The following is a 17,155-nucleotide window of genomic DNA, read 5'->3' on the forward strand; positions in this document are numbered from 1 at the left end:
CTGACCAACACATTTTGTAGTAAAATGGTGATTTTACTAACCCTTTCTACAGCGCTACTTTACTACTCTAAGGGCTTGTCTACAGTTAAAACACTACAGCAAAACAGCTGATCCACTGCAGGTGTGCCACTGCAGAACTTCAATGTAGACGGTACCTATACCAACTGGAAGGGTTCTCCCTTTTGGTTTAGGTAATCCACCTCCCCAGAATGCGGTAGCTAGGTTGACAGGAAGAATTCTTCCATTGACTAGCACTGTCTACATGGGGACTTATGTCAGTTTAACAGCACTGCTCAGTGGGGTGGATTTCTCGCTCCCCTCACCGTCGTAGTTAAGAGGACCTAATTTTCTAGTGTAGACCTGGCCTAAGATGACAGTGCTGCTGACCTGATAATCTTTTAAATAATCTGTAGCTCCCAGGCTACTAACAAAATTCTCCTTCAACCTGAAAAAAAAATTATGTTCTCCACCTAGCTCATATTCAGATGTGTCTGTCTTGTTTGGAGATGGTTTCCAGAGAGAGTCTTCTCAGAGTTAAGTATCTTTTCCAAAAGAGAGGAGAAATGATACTGTGCAGAATCCCTTCATTTGACTCTGGGTTGAAAGCCAAAAAAGTTGGTTAACCTTGTAATGTTTAAAATCTCCACAAAGACAGTAAATCAGTTCAGTGACCTGAATTTACTTATAGAATCAAAGCAATGTAAGGTTGGAAGGGACCTCCAGAGGGCATCAGATCCCACCCCCTGTATTAAAATATACCTTTTATCATTTTTGTTTTTCTCCTGTGGACTCTCTTCAGTTTGTCCACATCTTTCCTAAAGCGTGGCACCCAATATTGGACACAGTACTCCAGCTGAGGTCCCATCATATGCCAAGTAGAACAGGACAATTATCTTCTTTGTCCTACATATAAAACTACTGATAATACATCCCAGAATTATATTAACTTTTTTTGCAACTGCATCATATTGTTGGCTCATGTTCAATTTGTGTACCACGAAAACCCCAAGAACCTTTTCTGCAGCTCTGTCACCTGGCCAGTGATTCCTATTTTGTAGTTTTGCATTTGATTTTTTTTCCCTCCTAACTTTTATTTAATTTCATTTTATTGATTTCAGACCAGTTTCTAATTTGTCAAGGTCATTTTGAATACTAATCCTGTCCTCCAAAGTACGTGCAGTCCCTCCCAGCTTGGTGTCATCTGTGAATTTTATAGGCATACTCTCCATTCCATTATCCAAGTCATTAATAAAAATACTGAACAATACCTGACCTAGGACTGATCCTTGGGGGACCGCATTAGATACACCCTCCCAGTTGGATAGTAAGCCATTGATAACTACTCTTTGAGTATGGTATTTCAATCAGTTGTGCACCAATCTTATAGCAATTTTATCTAGATCATGTTTCACTGTTCTGCCTATGAGAATGTCATGTGGGACTGTGTCAAAAACCTTGCTGAAATCAAGATACATCATGTCTACAGTTTACCACCTGTCAGCTAGGCTAGTAACCCTGTCAAAGAAGGAAATTAGGTTGGTTTGACAATACCATGCTGGCTATTCCTTATAACCCTATTATCCTTTAGATGTTTACAAATTGATTGTTTAATAGTTTGTTCTAATATCTTTCCAGCTGTGGTTAAAAAGTTTTTGTTCTTATTTCCTGTTCAGACTTCAGCCTCCCAAAACCCTGGAAATGAAAACTAAATTAGTTACTTGTGCAGGATTTTTCATTTGATGGGGTTTCTTGTTTGTGTTTAAGATTTATCTTTGAGATTTCCAGATCGAAGCATTTTGTTGCATTTCAGGCCTTGTCTTCACTAGGAATAAGGTGTGTTCTTACCACGTTAGCTAACATGAGGTAAAATTCCAGTGAAAACAAGACAGCTTTTACATGTGTTGTCAGGTCTGGGTCAATGATAGGCTCCCTTTTTGTTTACCTCTACCTGCTAATATGTAAAAATGACAAATTGCGTTGTCTCACTAGGATCTTCCCATTTATTAGTTGCCACATAATAAGTAAACTTTTTTCCTTGTGTGAGTGTACCCTCAGGCTGCCATTGTCTGTTACTTTCACTGTGTCTACCTTGATATTTGCCAAATGGTAGGTTTGATTAAGCTGATGAGCCGTAAGTGTCATTAATCTCATGGTCAGAGAACTGAAAGATGTGTTAACTCCCTGCTTTTTAGCTGAGAATTCTAATCTCTCTGTATTTTGTTGGCTTTTATCAGATCACTTGCTTGGTTCCTGTAGACTGATTTTCCTGTTAGGAGTTTCCTGTTTTTAATAAAGTTTCAAAACCCAAAGCTGTTGATTCTGTATTGCTCTAACTGAGCTTCGGGTACAGCATAGCGACATTTAAGGAGTAAGTAAGGGTGTCTCTGTATGGGACGGTTTTACCAGTATAAGCTAAAGTGTGAATTTAAACTGACAGTTATACCGATATAACTATGCCTGCTATGACACACTTTCTGAGGAACAGAAATGCATTTTTTTTTTTGTTTAATTTACACACTTTGGAAGGGGTTTAAGCTAAATCAAACAAACCCACGTTCATACCCAAATGAGTGTTCACCCAATGAGTTATTGGTATAGCTATAAATCATTAATCTGAACTTCAGTGTAAGAAGATAAATCTGAGTGTGTTGATTATCTAAATACCCTCACAGACTTAGTGGCAATAGGCCCAAAAAAAAAAAAGTCTAAACGATTTAACTATTATCTGGTATTTTAATAAAATAAAATACATTGGTACCTAAAACAATTAAGAAATTTTTATTGCAGGGCTTGGTAACTTTAACAGAGATCTACTAACTGTGGCCCCAGTTCGGCACAGCACTTAAACACATGCTTAGCTTTTAAGAACATGCATCTGTGCTTTGCTGAATTGGGTCCTGGAGGACTAAAACCAGCAGCTAGATATGAAAGATGAAGTTGGGGGCTCTACCAGCAAGGTCCAAGGGCAATGGCCTGGTGAGAAGGCCAGTTTTGTTGCCCATCTTAGCTACTGGGGACATAGAGGGTCCTTGGATTTTTAGTAGGCTGCCGTCTCTAGAGCCTGCTTGTGGGACTCCATCCTTCAAAACCAGCCTTTAGCTATTTGGGGTGTGATAAATGTGAATCCTCTCCCTATTCTATCAGCTGGATCAGGGAAAATAAATTTCTGTCTCTTCTCCCCCACCGCACCTCCCCAATCCCAGAGCTTTCTGCCTGTTTGATGAGGTGAGGGGAAGTCTTCACTTCTCTACCCTACCTCTTAGCCTCTTATTTTTTGTGTATTATCCTCCTCAGTAAATAACTCCAATGCCTGCTTCTTTCGCCAGTCACAGCTCTTCCTAGCAGCAGTATGAAATGGATATGGTTCTTGATAATTTCACACTAGGGCTGACTGACCAGTCTTATTAATTTTACTCTATTGCTGCTTGGCAAAGCTCTGAGCAGCATCAGAGGTACTGAAGCTGTCTGTCTGCAGACTCAGGAGGGCAGCCATGGTTGACATTTGGAAGTTTGTGTTTATAACCATAAGCACTAGATTTTTATTTTTATTATTTTTAATGAATGAAAGCTTAAATTTTGAATAAATTAATCCTCGTTCATCAGGGAGAACTTCCCATTCTCCACTAGTGTATAGGTAATCGAATGCTTTCCAGCTCCATTTTACTGCAATTAAAAAAGCAATAACTCATTGTTAAGAAATGATTAACCAGTTGCACTATGTAATTATTGAGTAAGGTGCTTTTTGTGGTGCCACGTTAGCTAGCTGTAGTTGTGCAATTACAGCAAGGTGCGAGAGGTGGGTTTTGGTTGACATCAAGATAACCTGAACGGTTTTCCTCTGGACTTAACTTTGTGCATGTGCAGCAGATTGGTTCCAATTAACATTATTGTATCCCAAGAACATTTGAATTAAATGTCCAGCAAGCAAAAGTAAATCTTACACTAGTTCTGCTTGTCCTGTTCATGCACTACTCCAAACCACTGCACATTATGACTTGATTGACATTCCCTATTCAGGAGAAGCCAGGATTGGAGTAGAGGGGGTGCTGTGGCTCATGACTGTAGTGCACTTGCAGTTGTGTGTAGTCACTTGACTGGAGTAGCAGAAATGCTGTAGGTCAGGTTTCAGAGTTATTTCAGGGCTGTGTGAGTAGAATCTCGGGGAAACTCTATCCATGGTATAGCTGGTTAAACCAGTGCTATTAGTTGGTTGCTGATTTATTTACTTTGACAGTAATCTGATTGCATTCAGATTGACTGTTCCTTTAGGGGATTCCAAATGAGGTCTCGAACAAAGAAATGGCTAGGGTCCAAGTATTCCCAAACAGGAGAGAGACTGTCAACTGACAGGTTTCAGAGTAGCAGCCATGTTAGTCTGTATTCGCAAAAAGAAAAGGACTTGTGGCACCTTAGAGACTAACCAATTTATTTGAGCATAAGCTTTCGTGAGCTACAGCTCACTTCATCGGATGCATTCAACTGAGTTCACTAATGTCAACAATTAAAGCACAGAGGGTACACTTCTAACTTGTAGCCTTGAAGTTCCATGCAAACACTGCATATTCGTAGACCTACAGAATTTTGTGCTGTGTGCAAAGATGTAGTGTAAGCAGTGCAAAGTAACTCATTGTTGCAAGAGGTTGAGTTTTGTTAAACTACTGTTTAAGTAGTTTAACAAAAGAGTTCTGTGGTCAGGGCTCAAACACTGCTAGAGATAATCTAAAATCTGAGACTGTCCCTTTGGCTAGCAAGATACACACTTTGCAGTTCTGTAGTGTGTCTTTCATTGCACTATTTCAGAGTAATTAATTGATGGGCTATTCGAGGCAGCAGCAGCTGTGACTTGCCCAAAGCCAGTGGCAGAGTCAGCATTAGAATCCAGGACTTCTGATTCCCAGTCCTCTGTTCTGACCACTAAACCATACTGCTGCAGATACACATATGAATGTTGTTCTACAATGTACTACGATTTTAGACTGCCAATTAAAACTCTTCATGTACCACACCATGAAATTTCTTCTGTTTTTTGTTTCTGTATTTCCTGCTCGGCTGGATATAGTCTCCATGACTTCCCTCTGAGGAGAAATTGGAAAGATTGGGACTATTCAGAGAGAGGCAGGAAAAAATGAGGTATAGCAAATAATGAATGGCATAGAGCAGATACACAGGGCAAATAGAAGCACCCATTTATATAATACAAGAACTAGGGGGCATCTAATGAATTTGGAAGGGAACACATTTAAAAACAGAAACAAAGGAATATTTGTTCACATAGCACATAGGCAGTTTATGGACTTCGCCTCCATATGATTTTGCTGAGACCAAGAGCTCAATAGGACCAAGAAAGGATTAGACAGGGTATATGGATAAGAAAATTCACAGGCTAAAAAAGCTATAAGCTAAAAAAGCACTTACTGGCAGGGGTCAGGAGGAAACTTCTCTAAGGGAAGGCTCTTTTATGGGCTTTCTTGCACTTTTCTGTGAAGCACCCAGTTCTAGCTGGAGGCAGGCGGGGCCAAGGAACACACATGTTATGTTTTCACTCTCAGTTAAAACCCAGGTAAGAGCCCAGTTCAGCCTGACTCCATCCACCATCCACACAGAAACCACTAACCTGGGTTTGCAGGTATGTTAAGCCCCTCTCAGCTGTGGAGGAGCGGGGCTAGAGCCTGAGCTTCACTTTAATTGAGGCTGGAACCTGCCCATTTTGCAGTGAGCACGCAGGCCAAGTCACTCAAGTGCTGGTAGTCCTCCAGCGCCCCTTCCACAATTCTCCTGAAGGTCAGACACATTCTCCCACAGTTGACTTGGGAAGAGTCTTAGTGAGTCTCAGCACAAAGGACCCTGGGACATGCCTCCAGACACCACAGCAAGTGCAGAAACAGTGAGGACTATCGGAAGCCTGCATCCCAAGAAAGGGGAAAAAATTCATAGGCAGGAGTTGTAGACCAAGCTGGATGAGCAAGCATCTTAGAGAGGTAATTAAGAAAAAGCAGAAAGCATATAGGGAGTGGAAGAAGGGAGGGATCAGTAAGGCAAGCTACCTTATTGAGGTCAGAATATGTAGGGATAAAGTGAGACAGGCTAAAAGTCAAGTAGAGTTGGACCTTGCAAAGGGAATTAAAACCAATAGTAAAAGGTTCTATAGTCATATAAATAGGAAGAAAACAAAGAAAGAGGAAGTGGGACCGCTAAAAACTGAGGATGGAGTGGAGGTCAAGGATAATCTAGGCATGGCCCAATATCTAAACAAATACTTTGCCTCAGTCTTTAATAAGACTAAAGAGGATCTTAGGGATAATGGTAGCATGATAAATGGGAATGAGGATATGGAGGTAGACATCACCATATCTGAGGTAGAAGCGAAACTCAAACAGCTTAATGGGACTAAATCGGGGGGCCCAGATAATCTTCATCCAAGAATATTAAAGGAATTGGCACAAGAAATTGCAAGCCCATTAGCAAGAATTTTTAATGAATCTGTAAACTCAGGGGTTGTACCGTATGATTGGAGAATTGCTAACATAGTTCCTATTTTTAAGAAAGGGAAAAAAAGTGATCCAAGTAATTATAGGCCTGTTAGTTTGACATCTGTAGTATGCAAGGTCTTGGAAAAAATTTTGAAGGAGAAGGTAGTTAAGGACATTGAAGTCAATGGTAAATGGGACAAAATACAACATGGTTTTACAAAAGGTAGATCGTGCCAAACCAACCTGATCTCCTTCTTTGAGAAAGTAACAGATTTTTTAGATAAAGGAAACGCAGTGGATCTAATTTACTTAGATTTTAGTAAGGCGTTTGATACGGTGCCACATGGGGAATTATTAGTTAAATTGGATAAGATGGGCATCAATAGGAAAATTGAAAGGTGGATAGGGAATTGGTTAAAGGGGAGACTACAACGGGTCCTACTGAAAGGTGAACTGTCAAGTTGGAGGGAGGTTACCAGTGGAGTTCCTCAGGGATCGGTTTTGGGACCAATCTTATTTAATCTTTTTATTACTGACCTGGGCACAAAAAGTGGGAGTGTGCTAATAAAGTTTGCAGATGATACAAAGCTGGGAGGTATTGCTAATTTAGAGAAGGATAGGGATACCCTACAGGAGGATCTGGATGACCTTGTAAACTGGAGTAATAGGAATAGGATGAAATTTAATAGTGAGAAGTGTAAGGTCATGCATTTAGGGATTAATAACAAGAATTTTAGTTATAAGCTAGGGACGCATCAACTAGAAGTAACGGAGGAGGAAAAGGACCTTGGAGTATTGGTTGATCATAGGATGACTATGAGCTGCCAATGTGATATGGCTGTGAAAAAAGCTAATGTCGTCTTGGGATGCATCAGGAGAGGTATTTCCAGTAGGGATAAGGAGGTCTTAGTACCGTTATATAAGGCACTGGTGAGACCTCACCTGGAGTACTGTGTGCAGTTCTGGTCTCCCATGTTTAAGAAGGATGAATTCAAACTGGAACAGGTACAGAGAAGGGCTACTAGGATGATCCGAGGAATGGAAAACTTGTCTTATGAAAGGAGACTCAGGGAGCTTGGCTTGTTTAGCCTAACTAAAAGAAGGCTGAGGGGAGATATGATTGCTCTCTATAAATATATCAGAGGGATAAATACCAGAGAGGGAGAGGAATTATTTAAACTCAGTACCAATGTGGACACAAGAACAAATGGATATAAACTGGCCACTAGGAAATTTAGATTAGAAATTAGACGAAGGTTTCTAACCATCAGAGGAGTGAAGTTTTGGAATAGCCTTCCGAGGGAAGTAGTGGGGGCAAAAGATCTATCTTGCTTTAAGATTAAACTCGATAAGTTTATGGAGGAGATGGTATGATGGGATAACATGGCTTTGGTAATTAAATATTCATGGTAAATAGGCCCAATGGCCTGTGATGGGTTTTAGATGGGGTAAGATCCAAGTTACCCGGGAAAGAATTTTCTGTAGTATATGGCTGATGAATCTTGCCCATATGCTCAGGGTTTAGCTGATCGCCATATTTGGGGTTGGGAAGGAATTTTCCTCCAGGGCAGATTGGAAGGCCCTGGAGGTTTTTCGCCTTCCTTTGTAGCATGGGGCACGGATCACTTGCTGGAGGATTCTCTGCTCCTTGAGGTCTTTAAACTACAATTTGAGGACTTCAATAGCACAGATATAGGTGTGAGGTTTTTTTGTGGGAGTGGTGGGTGAAATTCTGTGGCCTGCGTTGTGCAGGAGGTCAGACTAGATGATCATAATGGTCCCTTCTGACCTAAATATCTATGAATCTATGAATCTAGGACACAGTGACATGTGTAAGGTTGTGCTGGGGAAACACTTGTACCTGGGCTAGGCTAACGTGGATGCCAGTCACTTAAGTTAACGGCAGTGAGGACATACCCACAGAGACAGCGAGAGCCCCTGCTGTGAGCACGACAGTCTTTCTCCCAGCCAGAGATGGGGTTAGCTGGGCTGAGGGGGATTTACAAAATCTGTCAAGGAAAGATTAAGGTGTAAGGAAGACACTGGTGTATTGGCCTTTTATTGTTTTTTACCCTTTGCTCTACAGGCTTTGTACCTTTGGTGCAAGGAATAAATAAAGCTTTGTTTTAAAGGCACTGTTTTTGAATCATTTTAATCAACAGGTCCCTGGAGTGAAAGGGCTGACAGATACCAAATGCAGTTGGGCAGGTGGCATTAACACAGTTAGGAAGCTGGGGCTGTTGCCCAGAGACCCAGTCCCAGAGTGGGTGGACTGCATGGGTCTGCCAGAGTGAGGTGCAGGAAGTCCTAGCCTGTCACCTAAGAGGTGCACCTGAGAGGGCCTAAAAGTGATCAAAGGCACAGTTCATCTTGTAACCTTGACAGATGTAATTTCTTATGCTGAGGCTATAAATCAACCTCCAGCTGTTGAGGGATAGGAGGAAAGCTGCAGGGTTTCTTCTCTCTTTCTCTGAAGCAGCTAGTGCTGGCTACTGTCAGAGATAAGATACTGGGCAGATGCACCCACAGGTCTGATCCAGTCTGGCACTTCCTATGTTCCAGTATTCCTCTACTGCTGCCCAGTCTTGCATGGCAGTCAGCATAAGGAAACTGCCAGGAGAGCATTACCAGGAACAGTTTTGCCTGAAAACAGCTGGGTAATGCAAACAACATTTCCTGTCCTTTCTTCTGCTTTCCAAAATTTGGCAATAATGTTACATCACCTGCTGAGTGATGCTATAATGAGGCTTTACTCATTTACACAACAAAATGATCATAGAACTCTGTCAATATCAAACTCCAGTAACGGTACAAAACTTGCTATGCCACCATTTAAATTGGCTGTGTGGGTTTAATAATATGTGCAAGAGACTCTGTCTGAAGAAATCACTGAGATCTTTTTAAATGAACCATAAAAGCTGGCTATTAGCCCTCTCCATTCAAGACCAATGTTGTCTGTTTTAAGTGCATTTCAGGAAAAGCTTTATTGTAGTTACCATAAAAAAACCCTAAAATTCCATTTTCAGTAGAAATATCCAAGCTTGCTCAAAGATGCCAGTACATTTGTGTGTCATACTGAGATATTGTGAAAACTTTGCACTATGGGTAATGAGTCTAATTTCATTTAAAACTTGCTTTAAATTACTAGCATCTCCTTTTCTTTCCTGGTGCTCCCACAAAAAAGAAAATGGGTTAATGAGAGAGCCTTTTACTTGTACAATTTACTTTGTTGGATAATGCGTTTTGTATTTTAAAGGACCAGGTGACCCTTTTGGGGAGACCCCCAGAAAAAATATCCTGCAGGAAATAATCCTGCATTTGCCACATGAAGCTGGATTAAGACAGGAACTAATAGATCACTTCTATGATTCTACAAACCCCATCTTATAACGTGTTGCTTGTGTGCATGGGTTTTGTGAGTCCCATCAAAGATCAGGAGAATTGTATAGTTAAAAACCCAACATATTTCTATATGCCCATTGCTCTGTGTAGAATACTGTAAATTGCACTGTTTCATAAATGCAAGCTCTTTCCATGAGCTGAGTAAATTGGGTTTTTAATTATCCATGTGCAATAGTTGGGAAGCTGTGTTGGGTAACCTGATGCTGATGTCAGGTAAAATATGGTGCAAGTGTATATTAGTAGAGCTCTGAAAATTAAAACTTGACCAAATGTAGTTGTAATCTCTGCTTTGTATTTCTGTACCTTCCATGTGCCAGCCAATTAAAAAGAGAAATGAAGTGCTCTGTATACAGTGCCCTGGGGTCATCTCTGCTGACGTGATTGCACTGGTGTATCTAGGAGACGTTTATTAGGATTCAGACATGAGTTCTTAGAGGAACATAATTTTTTTTTAGGGTGATTTGCCAGGGGAGATGTTTTCTCAGGAACCATTTTTGTTGTGTGTGGCTTTTTTTTTTTTTTTTTTTTTTTTTAACACCTACTGTTCATTCAGCTTTGGATCAGACATGTACAGGAGTCTATGGACAGATACCCATGGACTTTTCAGTGGGCTTTGGACGAAGCCTTAAATTCCTAAGCACAAATTTTTCCCTGCAGAAGTCACAATGAGCTAGGGATAAGATCATTCCAGGGTAGGGACAGGTGAGCAGTGTAGAAAGGGGATGTGGTGGAGGCGTGTAGTCTTCCAGAGGCAGGTTAAAATCCATTGCTGCCCTGCTTTCAATTCACCTCATAGTTCTTTGGCTTAATTAGAGAGCGTTCTTAGCTTGCAACAGAAAGTGTGTTTTGCACAGTTAAATAAAAAAAAAACCCTCAAGACAGGCAAAATTCCTCTTGATATTCACAATGATGGTGTTAGTCTTTAATCTCTATAGTACAAATCAAAGGACCCAAAGCTTTGTACTCGCAATAAACTTGCGAGAGCTGAGAAGTGTCGATTTCAGATTTTATTGTGCATCTGATCACCACCATCTCCTTCCCCCCACCCCATTTAAAAAATTTTTTTTATGCTCCCACCCTAATAACATGACGAACACTTCAGGTTACAGCAGGGTCATTTCCCCTGCTAGACTCCATGAAGCCCTGTCAGTGTGATCACAATCCAAGCACTTCAAAGTGTAATGAGGTCATATGTTTCCCCCAGGCAGGCGGCTGGTCTGCTTGCTCTTTGAGCGGGGACTTCATGTTGATAAAGTGTGACAACAATGATGCTGGTTTAAAAGGTACTGTTATCAACTTAGCCTTCAGTTGCATTTATTCAGTGTTTCATTTAAAAATAGTAATTGGACTCTGCTTTGTTAGAAACCTTCACCTCCCCTTTTCTATCTTCTAAATGGAGGATGACCCTGGAGTTGCTGCCAAAACAGATTTAGAGCAAATTCTGTTGTCTGATTATTTCCTTCACTAGTCGTGCTACCCATTTATTTTCAATTTGCATTTGCCGGGTAAACATTAAAAATAAATTGGAAATAAAACAGCCTCTTTGTTTCTCCCTACATTTGGAGAACAAAATCACTTTTAAGTTGGGTTGTTTTTCGATTAAAGTTACTGTTTGGGGGGAATGGACTGTTTGTTTGGAGTAACACATCCTTTGAATAAAAACATTAACATCTTTAGAGCAGAATTTAACTTCACTTTGGTTTTAAGCAAATGGTTTACCTATGATTCCCGGTTTAGATTGCGTGGAGGTCACTGTGACCAGATGCTTTCAATGATTGATACTATAACTGCGCAGTTGCTGCATCATCGCAAAATTGCATGCACCCAATTACCTGGGACAGTTGAGAAAAATATAATTATCTTTATCATTGGAATAAGGCCAAGGAACCTTTGTGCCTAGCTGCTAGATTTTCATGGTGATTTTGCAAGGCTGGGTTACTAGCCCTCTCAGTTAAACTGTAGTTCAGGACAGGGGTAAATTTCAAATTTTAGCACCAAAAAAAAATCCCCTTCTCTCACACTTGAGTAACTTTGGTGGCTGTTCAGTATGTGGAGTTTAGGTTTCCAGTGGCTGTGAGCATGACCCAGGCCAATAGAAAGCATCAAGGAATTATAGTTAGAACAAAGAAACATATGACACTTCATGTTTGTTGCCTCTCTCATGCAAGGATCACAGAGCATTTTACGAAGGTAGATAAGAATTATTTTCATAGCTAAGGAAACTGAGGCATTGAAACTTGAACTCTCCTTCTCCCTTGCCTCAAAACACACACACTCTACCTGAAAAAATCTTTGCCAAATGTAGAACCCTTATTTTCTTTGGAGTGGAGAAGGAAGGGGAATGAGAGTTTTACATGGGGGAGAGGAAGAAAAATTTTCTAACCATTCCCTTTTAAGGGAAGTTTAAAGCAATGTTAAGGATGGAGTAGTAGCCTTTTGCTTGTCGCAACTTCCCTGGTTGTCTAAGTTGTAAGTATAACAAGCATCACTGAGTATAACGCAGTACGACCGTTTCTCATTTCCAAAGTGTCCATCACTGTAGTAGCTATACACAATATGCAGAATCATTAGACTATTAGTATTTGACTCACACTCTTGTGTTCATATTTTAGGGAAAAACACAGGATTTGTCATGTATTTGTTATCCATTAAAATAAATAGAAGTTACAAAGTTTCCAGCAGTCAAGAGGACCTTGCCAGAGAGGCAAGGAGCCTGCTTTTTGGGTTGTGTCAGTCTTTGCACAGTGACATGGTTTGTAAGGTAATCTCCCAGTGACCCATTATCTCTGGAGCATTGTAACAATCCCTTAGGCCATTAGTGTATTTTAGGGAGTCCTCAATCTGCAAAGCTCTGAGTATAAGGAGCCTTTAATCCATTGTTCTATGCGTGCACTCTTAAATTTTTCATGCTAAAAAAATCCATAGGCAAAGTAGTTTGTTGTGCGAGCCGTTTGTACCTGATCTAAGTGTGAAATAACTTGTCTTTTTAAAAACACTTGAAAGAACTACTGAAGTTTACATTGTGGAATAATCACCTGTGCAATTAAAGTCACATAACTGCAATAAATAAACCCTGAAGCTAGAAAACTGAGGCTTATTTCTCTGCTCAGACTGCAAATTGGTCAAACTGACTCCCCCCTCCCGCCTCCAAAATTTGATGATGAAATTATGCTCCAGTGGTTTAAACATCATAAGTCAGGTCTCAGCCTAAGGCAAATTTTTTTTTATGACACCGAACACTCTGAAATGAGAGGTTTATAATGGGTAAGCTGACATAACCTTTACTATAGTGACTCTAGCTGCTGGAATCACACTTCAAGTTACCCTCTGAGTTATTTCCTGTATATTCCAATTTACTGCCACTTCATTTAATCCAAAAGTCCTATAAATGGGTCCATTAAATAAATTGTTTTCAAACAACAAGTCTTACAGCCATTCATTCTCAAACTTTTTAGTTGTAATGTGCAATTATAATGTACACCTATGGCTTTTATCTGCCCTTTATAAAGGGGAGACTAACAACCAGTTTTGGCTAGTGGGTAACTCCCAATAAAAGCCAGAGATGACAGATGATAATTTATTAGGATTTCTTAAATCATCCTTGTATTCCCTTCTCTGCAAGATTTACAAAAACAAAACAAAAAACAATTCAACATTTAATTTGAAAGTTGATTTTTTTTTTTGGCGCATTACCAATACCACGTCTTCACCATGCACAGTTTTCACTGCAAGTAGGTTAATGAAAATACTTTTTGTTCATACTTGCTTTCTAGTCTTTCTTTTTGTGGTTTGCAGTGCTTCAGTGGTTAGGTTTCTGGTTGTTGTTTGAGAGAGGTTAATGTCCAAGAAAGCTGTCTTCACTGAATTAAAAAATGTAATGCAGATGTTATAAGTAGGTTTTTCAGAATGTATTGTTTAAATCTAAATTTTAGCTATAAATTAGTGTCCTTTTATACATGTAAATACCGATGGGTTATTTTTTAAAAAGTACTATATGAAGACTACTATCTTATTAGAAGCCATCATATTGTATAGTACCTAGTACCCTCTCATTTTAGAATTAATCAGTTTTTGTTTTTTGGCAAAATCTTGTGTTGAAATCCCTGGGGTTTAGATTCTTTAACAAATGACGTTTTAAAGACTTCAATAAAATTATTCTTAATCATGTTTATTACAGCAGTGTCTAAGGGACAACCAAGAAAGGGGCCTCGTTGTGCTGAGTACTAAGTGGTCCTTGCCCGAGGAGCCTCCAATCTAATCAGACAAGACAGACACAGGTTGAGGGAAGGACTAGAACACGCAAGCAGGGTGAACTATGTGATAGTAGCAGACCTCATGTTAGTTTTGGGTGTGGCTTGAACTAATATGAACTAATGGAGTTGTATGTGAAATAGAGATGAAAACCATGATGGACTGTCCCTCTCGCTGCCTAGCCTCAAGAAAAGGTAGTAATCTACTCCACTTGGAGCAGAAAATCCCACCTGCTTTAATAATTGCCCTCTGAAGCTGCTTTCAACATTGTAGAGTCCTCAAGGTTTAAACAGGTGGCCTTATTAAAACATCGCTGATACAAGTCATTTCCATTCAAAAGCCTCTAGTTATACGTTAGTCATTTAAAAAAAAAACGTGCTTCAGACCGAAATGTGAAAAACAAGGTCTCGGGCAGATGCATTCTTTATATTAATTTTTTCACCTTACCAAAATAAATATTTGTTGTTTTTTTTTAAATTGCGTGAAGGGGGAGAGGGACAGCCTCAGAGACCTATTGGTGGCAGGCAAGCTTTACAGTTTGTGATCACCAAGTTATGAAGTTCTCTGGGCACGCTGCTGGGGAGGGATGTTGCCCCAAGTGATGAGTGGACCAGGTACAGAGAGACAATGGAGACTTAAACAGCTACTTGTTCCTAAGGCTAATTTGCGTGGCGGCGTGGGGTCAAAGGTTTAGTCTAAATATTCTGTTTCCCATAGAGATGGGGAGCATGCAGAAGGCAGTGCCTTGTCCCAGCTGAGAAGAGGAGTGTTTCATGTTGTTACTGGGGTGATAGGCATGCTGTCCAATTGAGGGAAGAATCAGCACTCCCAAGGGGCCTCCGCATAGACATGGTATTACAAATAGCCTGATACAGAGTGGGACAACAGTGCTGATGCTGTTCCAGGTCAGGAAGGAGCAATATGTTAGGAAGGGGGAATGTGTAGCCCATTAAAAGTGGATCCCTTGCAGCCTAAATCATATGTTGTCCGAACAGGAGGACGTAGAGAGGTGGAAATCAGTTTGGGGAGGCCTTGTCTCCCAAAAAAGTGAAAATTCCAGATTTCAGACATTTCCCCACCTTGCTCATTTGTTTCCCTACCTAAAGCCAAAGTGGTTTTAATCAACTTCCATGAGGCACTCTCACCTTTTTCTTTTTCAGGGAAGCACAATGGGTGACTTTGCTAACCTGACTTAGTCTGACTCAGATCACCCATATTTGAGCAAGTCCAAGCATCTGTTCACACGCTACTCATGTTCTTTATTTTATGACTTTGAGTCGAGGAGGGGTCTCAATCTTTGCTTAGAATTTTTTCCAAATCGGACCCTCTGAATGCAGGTTTCTCACATTAAAGTTCTGCTTACAAGTCTTCTGTTCTCCCTATAAAAGTCTTAGTAAAAGTATCCACCTGCAGCTGTAGTCTGTTGGAAATATTCCAACATGGCTTAGATGTGAATTGATAAAAGCTGGTGTGTCTGCAGCAACTTGTATCTTTGCTCAGTATGTTTGTTTCAGGGCAAGTGAAAGTCTGCAAGGACTTGGATAAATGGATTGAAATGGATTTTTTTTTTTTTATCTGCTGCAGCTCCTTTGTATCAAATCAGAATCTTAGTTCTCTTCAGTACTAAGTTCCGCCACAACACCTGAGAGGGACTAACATGGGGTTGTTCCCTATCCTCTATTTTCTAGTAGATCATCCATTTTAGTATTAAATGTCCCAACAGGAGGTCTAGTCCTTCCCTTGTGCGGAACTGTTCTGGATGTACTTGATTTTCCCTTTCTCAATTTCATTTCATTACTGTTCATTATGCTCCCTTGAGTCACCCTACATAATTCCTCTCCATTCTCTCCCTTTGCATGTCTTAAGTACGCTGTTGCTAATTGACATGCATGTTGAGTCCCTGAGATGCATTTTTGTAAAAACCTAGCTCCCCTTCGCATTTTTAGCAATATTATATTATGTAAATGGTACACTAGGAGGAAACTATTTCCTCCTCAGTGAGGGAAGCACTTTGGTGTTCCAAGACCGTTACAAGTTTCTGGCCCTCTGTAAGTGATGCCAATCTACAGTAGAGATCTAGTTCAGCAAAGAATGTTGACTGGTTATTTACCCTTGTCACAAAGCCTGGAAATCCATACACATTACCAGCTAACAATGCTCTCTAAATCTTTTCAGCTGCTGGTGGCTTTCTGAGAGTATTTGGTCCTTTCCCCATGGCAGCAAACTGTGCATGATCCTCAGTCATAAGTGAATAGCCGCATATGGGGGTCTGTGTATAAATTTCTCAGTATGTGTAGACTGTAGAGCCTGCTGGTTTAAATCTAATAGACTATTTTATAACAGAAAGTGCCTTCTAGACAGGCTACTATATTATGTTTGAATCCTACTATAATATTTTAATCTTGAGTTTTAATCATTGTTCTGCATGAAGAGATGCAGACTTCAAGCTGTTGACTCAACTATTGTTACTGCCCCCCTACAGGAAAATGTGACCGTCCTCTGATAACAATTGATACACAACCATACCGCATCCTTCTTGGATTACCAAGCAACTTTGTTTAGACAGTGGAACCTGCGCTTGCTCATGAGGAGCAGTGATTGATTCACATGACTGTAGCTGGGATTCCTGTGGTTTTATTTAATTGAAATTTCACACAAATGTACTTACAATAAAGCGGCAACCACTTATTACAAGAGAATACACATCCTAGAAGAAGGCAGTATGAATGCCAGACTACCTTGTGTATGGGGGAGAGGAGGCATGGAAGGAGGGGCGGAGGTGTGGGAATAATAATCACCACAGAGGCATCTGCTCCCAGTAATCCTCCAGAAACTGCTTCCAAATAAAATCATAATGGTCTGTTTTATCACCTTTCCTAAAAGGGAATTTTCTCACCATCTTGGCCTTGTCTAATGGAGCATTAATCAGCACCTCTATACAACATGTCTTCTCTACCTCTTCATCAGAATAGACTTTTACTCTCTAAATTAAAAAGTTTGCTTCTGTGAAAGTGTAAATCTTTGCAACATTT

General features: G+C 40.3%; 1 protein-coding gene across 4 annotated transcripts in view; it reads left to right on the forward strand.

Annotated features, from left to right (window-relative positions):
* Positions 1-17,155, forward strand: part of KIAA0319L (KIAA0319 like) — a 54,220-nt gene that overhangs the window by 3,457 nt on the left and 33,608 nt on the right. The window lies entirely within an intron of this gene.

Source organism: Chelonia mydas, chromosome 19 (genome assembly GCF_015237465.2).
Source record: "Chelonia mydas isolate rCheMyd1 chromosome 19, rCheMyd1.pri.v2, whole genome shotgun sequence".
NCBI classification, from domain to species: domain Eukaryota; kingdom Metazoa; phylum Chordata; order Testudines; family Cheloniidae; genus Chelonia; species Chelonia mydas.